The 7,754-nt window shown below is 45.4% G+C and overlaps 1 non-coding gene across 1 annotated transcript; it reads left to right on the forward strand.

Moving 5' to 3' along the window:
- Positions 1-561: 561 nt before the first annotated feature.
- TRNAA-GGC (transfer RNA alanine (anticodon GGC)) lies at positions 562-637 on the forward strand. Its single transcript has one exon. It is a non-coding gene; the product is annotated as a tRNA-Ala (tRNA).
- Positions 638-7,754: the final 7,117 nt, after the last annotated feature.

The following is a 7,754-nucleotide window of genomic DNA, read 5'->3' on the forward strand; positions in this document are numbered from 1 at the left end:
TTTTCAGCGGCCGCTGCCTTTGTCTTCTCCCTCCCATTCCTGTTCCCAACACATACATCTGACCTTTATCTGTTTCCAGGTAAGTATGAGGGCCTTTTTCATTACTTACTTGCCAATGGAAAGTTGGGTGGTGGAAAAACACAGTCCAGAGTAGGAAGACTGGGTTCTGGATGTGGTTCTGCCAGATACGAGCCACGTGGCCCAGAGAAAGTTACGTAATGCTCCTGGGTCTCAGTGCCCTCATCTACAGTGCGAAGAAAAGGGCTACCGAGTTATAGGCTCTAGTCTGTGATGGACACAGCCACCAAATCCGATCTTCTGAAATGCAGTTTCCTCGAGTCACTGGCACACTTTAAAAATCTTCAGGGACTCTGCTAAACTTGAAGTTCCTTGGCGGGAATTAAACGTGCACATCTCACAGGCAATGAAGGGCACCGCGAGAATAGGGACAACTCTGCAGCTGCAGGAACTATGCATTTACCTGGGAGTTTTCTGTGCATGGACTCTAATCCCCATGACCACTCTACACATTGGTTTTAATACTCTAAGATCAAGAATTTGGCCCTGGCCAGTTGGCTCAGTGGTAGAGCGTCAGCCTGGCGTGCTGAAATCCCGGGTTCGATTCCCGGCCAGGGCACACAGGAGAAGCGCCCATTTGCTTCTCCAGCCCCCCCCTCCTTCCTCTCTGTCTCTCTCTTCCCCTCCCGCAGCCAAGGCTCCACTGGAGCAAAGATGGCCCGGGCGCTGGGGATGGCTCTGTGGCCTCTGCCTCAGGTGCTAGACTGGCTCTGGTCCCGACAGAGCGAAGCCCCGGCTGGGCAGAGCATCGCCCCCTGGTGGGCGTGCCAGGTGGATCCTGGTCGGGAGCATGCGGGAGTCTGTCTGACTGCCTCCCTGTTTCCAGCTTCAGAAAAATACACAAAAAATATATATATCAAGAATTTGAGGTTCTGGAAATAGCTCACCCAAGGTTTTATAACCTAGCTAAGTGACAGGGATGCCACACAAACCTACATGTGCTAGACTGTGAAGCCCACTAAGCCACACTTTAATTGTAACATAATATGGGGGTGGGTTCACTAATTACTTGAGTAACCGTTCTCTGACTCCTTGTTACTACCAGGCTGCACAAGGAAGGACAGGGCGTCACAATATAAAAGTACCGACAAAGCTGTCACTTAATGCTGATCTCACGCGAACACCAGAATCGATTCCTGCACACTGTCTTGGTCGGCTACCATCACGGCATTAAAAACAGGCAAATGCAATATAGTTCACTTGTCATGTGAGAATGTCTGGACAGAAAGTTGATAAAAAACGACCCCAGAGAATTGCTGGGGCTTTCTGTCACATAGTGTCATGGACCAAATAAGGATCAAAGAGAGTCTGGACAGTTAACAATGGAGGAAAAAAACGTCAAGAGAGAGATGACTACACAAGAGGTAGAATCTTCCAGAGGACAGTTTGTGTACCGCCCCTGGGGAAATCCGAATGTGTATATACCCTCTTTAAGGTAACGATGCCACCACGGAAGTCAATGGTCCATCTTTGCTCGCTGCATCATACCCTAAATTCCCGTTACATGATTTAAAACAAACTTAGATTCCGTTTTTTAAACTTTTCCCAATAAGTTAGTCCTGACAAAAAAACTTTTGTTAATGTCACTGCTTGTTTTAAATGCTCAGCACCGTTTTAAGGTGATTCTCTCAGTTTTCTAGACCGTTACCGTCAGTCTTTAGGTAAGGACTTCCAGAAGGGTAGTAATGGAAAAAACAAACAGACTAAAAGGATTACTGAAATGCAAACAGCAGTCCACAAAATAAAACGAATTCTCCAGTCCACAGATGGAAAGTGATGTCCTAGTTTTCCACCCTTTTGACGATGATGCTCCGGCTCACCTAGTCCACACCGGGCATGGAGCAGCCATGCTTGTCGGCTCCGCAGCTCCGCGCCTCCCGCCCCCTGGAATTTATGGTGGCAGAGATGTGGCATTCATTCATAGTGCTAAGCTAGCCCCTGGGCAAGTCAGCTTGTCCAGACAAAGCTAGACTGCAGTCTAGGCAACTCTTGGTATAAAACCTAACTTTACAAGGTACTCGCCATTCATCCCACATTTATCCATACACCTCATGATCTCTGCTTTTTTTTTTTTTTACCCCCGAAAAGACAAGAGTTTATAATTTGGAAAAATTTTGTTTTCTAATAATTCACTTTTAAAGAGCCCCGCTGTGTCAAGATCCTTCTTGACATAACATTTGTAGTATATACACACTTGTGTAGGAAATTAAATGGTGTTGGTATCTGCGTATCCTTTAATCAAAGGTTCAGAGAAGGGCTACTTCAAGAAAGATTTAATGGGATTTGCAACATAAAACCTCAGATCCATACTGACTTAACCAAGATGACTCTGGAATACAAATGTGGTTGTTGTGCTTTTTCTAGTGACTATCACATCCACCTCCAAGAACCTAATAAAAGAGTGTCACCCATACCAAAAAAAAACCCCCGAGACTGCATGCCCTTCAGAGGTTTGAGTCTTAAGTTGGTAAATGCTGAGGCATTCTCTGTAAGCTCTCAGAACACTCGGTGAGCCTTTGGCCTTGCAAGGTTGTTGTTTGCTGTAGGGATCTTGGCTTGATCCTAAAGAGACAACAGTCCTGTGACTGTTTCCAACAGTACTTGGAAATAGCTCCTTCCCACTGAAAACAAAAGGTGTTACTCTTCATTAAGAAAAATCTAGAGCCTGTGGTCTGTACATTACATGGTAGTCAAGACTTTTTTTTCCCCATATATATAAAAGGATATTCACACTCAGTAATGCACAGTGCAAAATGAACATGTAAGCACACACAAGAGTCTTTCTACATTCAGAAATCTGAATTGGGGACGGAGGTGAGCAGAGGTAGGACGGGAAGGCAGGAAGAGCTGGCAGTTCAGTGGTTTTGAACTTCTGACTGTGAAAAGATTATTTAATACAGCCCTGGTTTCCCCAAAGAGATTTTCTAGCACTGACCCCAAAGGCAGCATAATGATGTGGTTTTGTGTATATTAATGAGGGCCACTGATAATGACATTCTTTCAAGACTCCAAACAGAGGCTGAATATACACACAGCTAATGTTGAGCAATGCTGCAGCCCCATTTCCAGCCCTCGGCAGTGGGGCCCCGGCTTCAGGAGCTTGGGGTGGGGGTGTCGCCCGCTTTGGAGAGCGTTCAGCAGACAGCGCTTGGTTCCCTGCTTTTAACCAGGTCACCCGGACACGGAATGCACAGCCCCACCAGACACAGCGCGTGCTGGATGCTTGAGAAACAGCCGCTTGTCCGGGCTGCCGATGCGAAATACAGGCCACGGTTTCCTTTCTCTCTGCTTTGAATGGCAGCCTTGACGTCACACAGCAAGGACCCTCTGGAGGGACAAATAACAAGGCGCGAGCCAAGAGTGCCCTGCTCCACACCAGGGCCATTTTAACCTCGTGCTGGTCTCTTCTGAGGCTGCACTGTCAGCATGAGCGGAGGGGAATGATCTGAGCTTAAAATAGAGGAATTCTCGGGGCTGAGAAAGCAGACTTTTCATGGGTGCCAATCACTGTGTTAAAAACAAAAAACTGGATAAACGATAGCATCTGAATTAAATTTGTTCCTGACAGAGTAGACTCCCCAGGGAATGATCAGAGCTGACTGCTCAGACCTTTGCCCTTTCCCTGAAGAGCTGAACTCCCTGTGTTTCAAGCAGACCTAGACCCCCTCTACGAGGGGCTGGCACAGAAGTCCTGGGAAAGGCAAGGAGCGGGCACAGAGTTTTTTGCCAAGAGACCCATCTTATTTCTTGGATAAAAACATCCTTTGTGGGATTTTATAATTGGAGTTCGAGCGAGAAATCATGCACGTGAGCACCCCACTGCACGCGTCTGAACAAACGGGTGAAAAATGTGTTCTGACGCGGGCAGGTTTCCCTCGCTCACTGCGATCACAGGAGTCGTCTGCGCAGGTCATCGGAGCCGTTCAAAAAGCATGACCTTTCCTCTTTCAACCTCATATCAGACTTATACACTCTACTTGGCTACGTGGGCGTCATGTCATTATAAATGCAACAATGCTAACTATAGGCGCCCCTGGCAACCTGCAGACAGGATCTGAAAGCATCACCCCATGACTTTCACGGACCCGAGAACAGCTCTCTGTGGTCACATGTTTGCCCTGAGTCCAGGCCTCTGTCTTGAGAGCACTAACAACTTTCACCAAACCAAAACCTTCGCCCCAACCACAGTCCTCACGGTCCTTTGAGATGACTGCAGCAGGAGAACCAGGGGCCACAAGGTCATCTCGGAGGATGCGGGGGTGTGTGTGTGTGCGTGTGTGTGTGTGTGTGTGTGTGTGCACGTGCGTGTGTCAGAGGTGAGTAGCCAGAGCACAACATCTGCTGTGAAGAATGACTGACTTCCAAAGATAAAAGAGAATAAAATTCTGATCCAGAACGCTCATGGAAGATCCCAACAATGAAATACACTCCCCTGCCTGTTTTGGATGCTGATCTTTGGCCTCAAATGATATTACCTGGGTGGCTAATAAACTCTGTGTCTTGTTCCTGCTGTTTAAAAAACCCCCACACTGTTTGGTGATTACACAATAGAAAAGATGCAGCAAAAATTACTTTTAAACTACATTCTTTTTCTTTCAGATGGTGGTTATGCACGAGAGGTGGGACTTATTCTAGCCCTACCCTGATTTTTATTTTATAGGAGCTTTTTATAGTTTAAGGACTATAATTAAATTTCCTCTGAACTGATTTATTAAACGTAAGTTTTTAAGAAGAGAATGGAATTTCTCCTACAGTTAAGTTTTCCAAAGGAAGACAATTTCTTTTTACTCTAAATGTAAGGGAGAGAGGAAAATCTTTTCCCCGTCTTTATCTTAATTTGTTTCAATGTTCATAATGAACATTTTTTTAATGTTCAAATTCCTGGTTATAAGCCACACACAGTGAACAATCAGTCATTCATTAAGAAGCAACGATCGAAAGGCAATATTAAAAGAGCAAAAATAAATCATGGTGTGATTAAAACTCTACGCACGTCGTCACTTCAAGGCAAATGCTGTGCCCATCTGGGTATTTAGCGGATGCCAAATATCACTGGGGTCTAGATTTAATTATGTCATAAAGAAAAGACCCTGTTTAATTTGTTCACAGAAAGACCTAGAACCTCACAGATATGATGGTGATAAAAACAGAATTGTTTACTGTGATTGATCTTATACTTAAAATAATTTAAGAATAAATAGTTCATTTTTTTTATTTATTCATTTTTAGAGAGGAGAGAGAGACAGAGAGAAAGAGCGGGGAGGAGCTGGAAGCATCAACTCCCATATGTGCCTTGACTGGGCAAGCCCAGGGTTTTGAACCAACGACCTCAGCATTTCCAGGTCGACGCTTTATCCACTGCGCCACCACAGGTCAGGACATAAATAGTTCATTTTAATGCAAAGTATAAGATCAATCACAAATGTAAACAAACTTCCAATGACCTAGTGTTCAGATGAGAAAAGGCAATTTTAAAGATAGTTCTCAGCTGTAGGTTTCTACTGTAATTTTCTCCTCTGTTTAAAAACCAGTCGGTTTAGAACCCCTGGCTGCTTTCAGTCAGAAGGACCAACACAGAAGAGACAAGATGGTCCTGGCCAGTTGGCTCAGTGGTGGAGCATCGGCCCCGGAGGGTGGACGTCCCGGATTCCATTCCCAGTCAGGGCACTCAGGAGAAGCAACCATCTGCTTCTCCATCCCTCCCCTTCCCCTTCCGCAGCTATGGCTCCATTCATTTGAGTGAATTGGCCCCTGGCAGTGAGGATGGCTCTGTGGAGCCTCTACATTAGGTGCTAAAAAAATAGCTCGGTTGCAAGCACAGCCCCAGATGGGCAGAGCATTGGCCCCAAACGGGGGTTACCAGGTGAGTTCTGGTCGGGGTGCAAGCGGGAGTTTGTCTATCACCCCTCTTCTGACTTAGAAAAAAGAAGAAAAAGGAAGAGACAAGATTTTGTCACCGGGAGACTCAAAGATTCTGAGACTTAAGACACTAACCAGGTTACCCAAATTGAAGGTCCTGTGTCTAGCGGCAAGGCCAAGTGCTCCAGCCCTTTCTTCAAGTGACAGGAAACAGGATAAACTGTGCCAAGTGGCCTCTGGCACATGCAGAGGAGTCCACGGATAGAGGCCAGGCCTGAGGTGGCCAACTTGCCATCCAGGGTGGCCGCCCTCAGCAGAGAGGGTGGCTTTCCTTCCATTCATGCTCTCCTGCACATTGTGTTCTGTGCACACAGCAGATTCCCGTCTTTGGTCTGAGGACAGTGATGGGACTGTCCCAAAAATTTTCTTTAGGAACCAGATATGTATTGTGAACACAGACATGAGCTCTACCTTTTACAGTTCCTCTCCTGAAAATGGTAGAGTATACTAATATAGCCTTGCTCTAACCTGATTTATAAACAAAACAAAATAAAAAGTCTCCTCTGATTCACTGCAACTCAACCAACAGTCAGTCATCATCTAGCCCTGAAACACACATGAGAAGAAGTTAGCCTGTACAGATTGGCATTTTCAGCTTGTTAGAAGAATCCCTCTGTCCTTCCCTCCTACCTACTCTCTTTACCTATATGAAAACAAGCTCACAACACTAATCTCCAAGACTGACCCTATACTACTAGCAGCTTTATAAAAACCAAAGTCTTTATGCTCATAAATCTACCCTCTGCCATCATCCTTTGTTTCTGAATATGTAAAGAGAGAGTTCGGACATGCACCAGGCTTAATTCAGATTCTTTACGGCACATCGGTGTTTTTCAACTGCCGATGTGCGGACCGGTTCGCCAGAAATTTTGTGAATGATGCTGTATGAAGATTACAGACCAGCGATCTTAGTTGAATTTGCTTATGGTCAGGGTGATTTCTGCCTTAGCGGTCCCCAAAATAATTCTCCCATTCTCACCAGTCCCCAAGTGTAAGAGGCTGAAAACCACTGCTGTGCACGTCTTGCCCCTTCACGGCACATGCTAGCCTGCAGTGGCCTCTGATGCTTGTACGCGGCCTGCTTCTCCTGCTACGCTAGCCTGCAGACTCCACGGAGGAGGGATTCCTTGTATAAACACGGTGGCTGGACAGAAGGAGCAAGGAAAGGGAGTGGAGGGAAGGGAAGAGACAAGTAGTTACAGAAGGAAGAGGAGGAGAAAAGGGAAGGAAAGAAATGTTGCAACAGTACTCTGGTTTTAGTAAATTGAACGTGTACTTTGAGAGTTTCATCAGAATCTCCATTCATAGAGTTGAAAATTCTTTGTAACCATTATCTCATAAATCTTAAAATAAACACACCCCCTACCCCCATGTGATCTTTTAACATTAAATGTAACTGATTATTTATGATAAGGAGGCAGAACGCTGAGGTATAGTTTGCTCCTAGATCTCTCATGTTTCATCTACACAACAGCCACGGAAGCAGGCACGCCCCCTTGCTGACCTCTCTGGTTATCTGTGTGTAAGAAGAGAGCTACGTTTCTCTAAGTTTAAGAATGGTGGTAAAGGTCTAGTGTTTCTTTCTCTTCATTCATCATGTCTTGGATACATAAAGCCCCAGGTTTAACCTTGGATGTATTTTTGGAAAGGAGAAGCAATTCTTCTCATTTTTATCACCCACACAAACATGTAGCTTCTGGTAAAAGGATACCTCACAATGATGAAATCATTTAACTCTACTGAGCTGGGACACTGGG

Source organism: Saccopteryx bilineata, chromosome 2 (assembly GCF_036850765.1).
Source record: "Saccopteryx bilineata isolate mSacBil1 chromosome 2, mSacBil1_pri_phased_curated, whole genome shotgun sequence".
NCBI classification, from domain to species: domain Eukaryota; kingdom Metazoa; phylum Chordata; class Mammalia; order Chiroptera; family Emballonuridae; genus Saccopteryx; species Saccopteryx bilineata.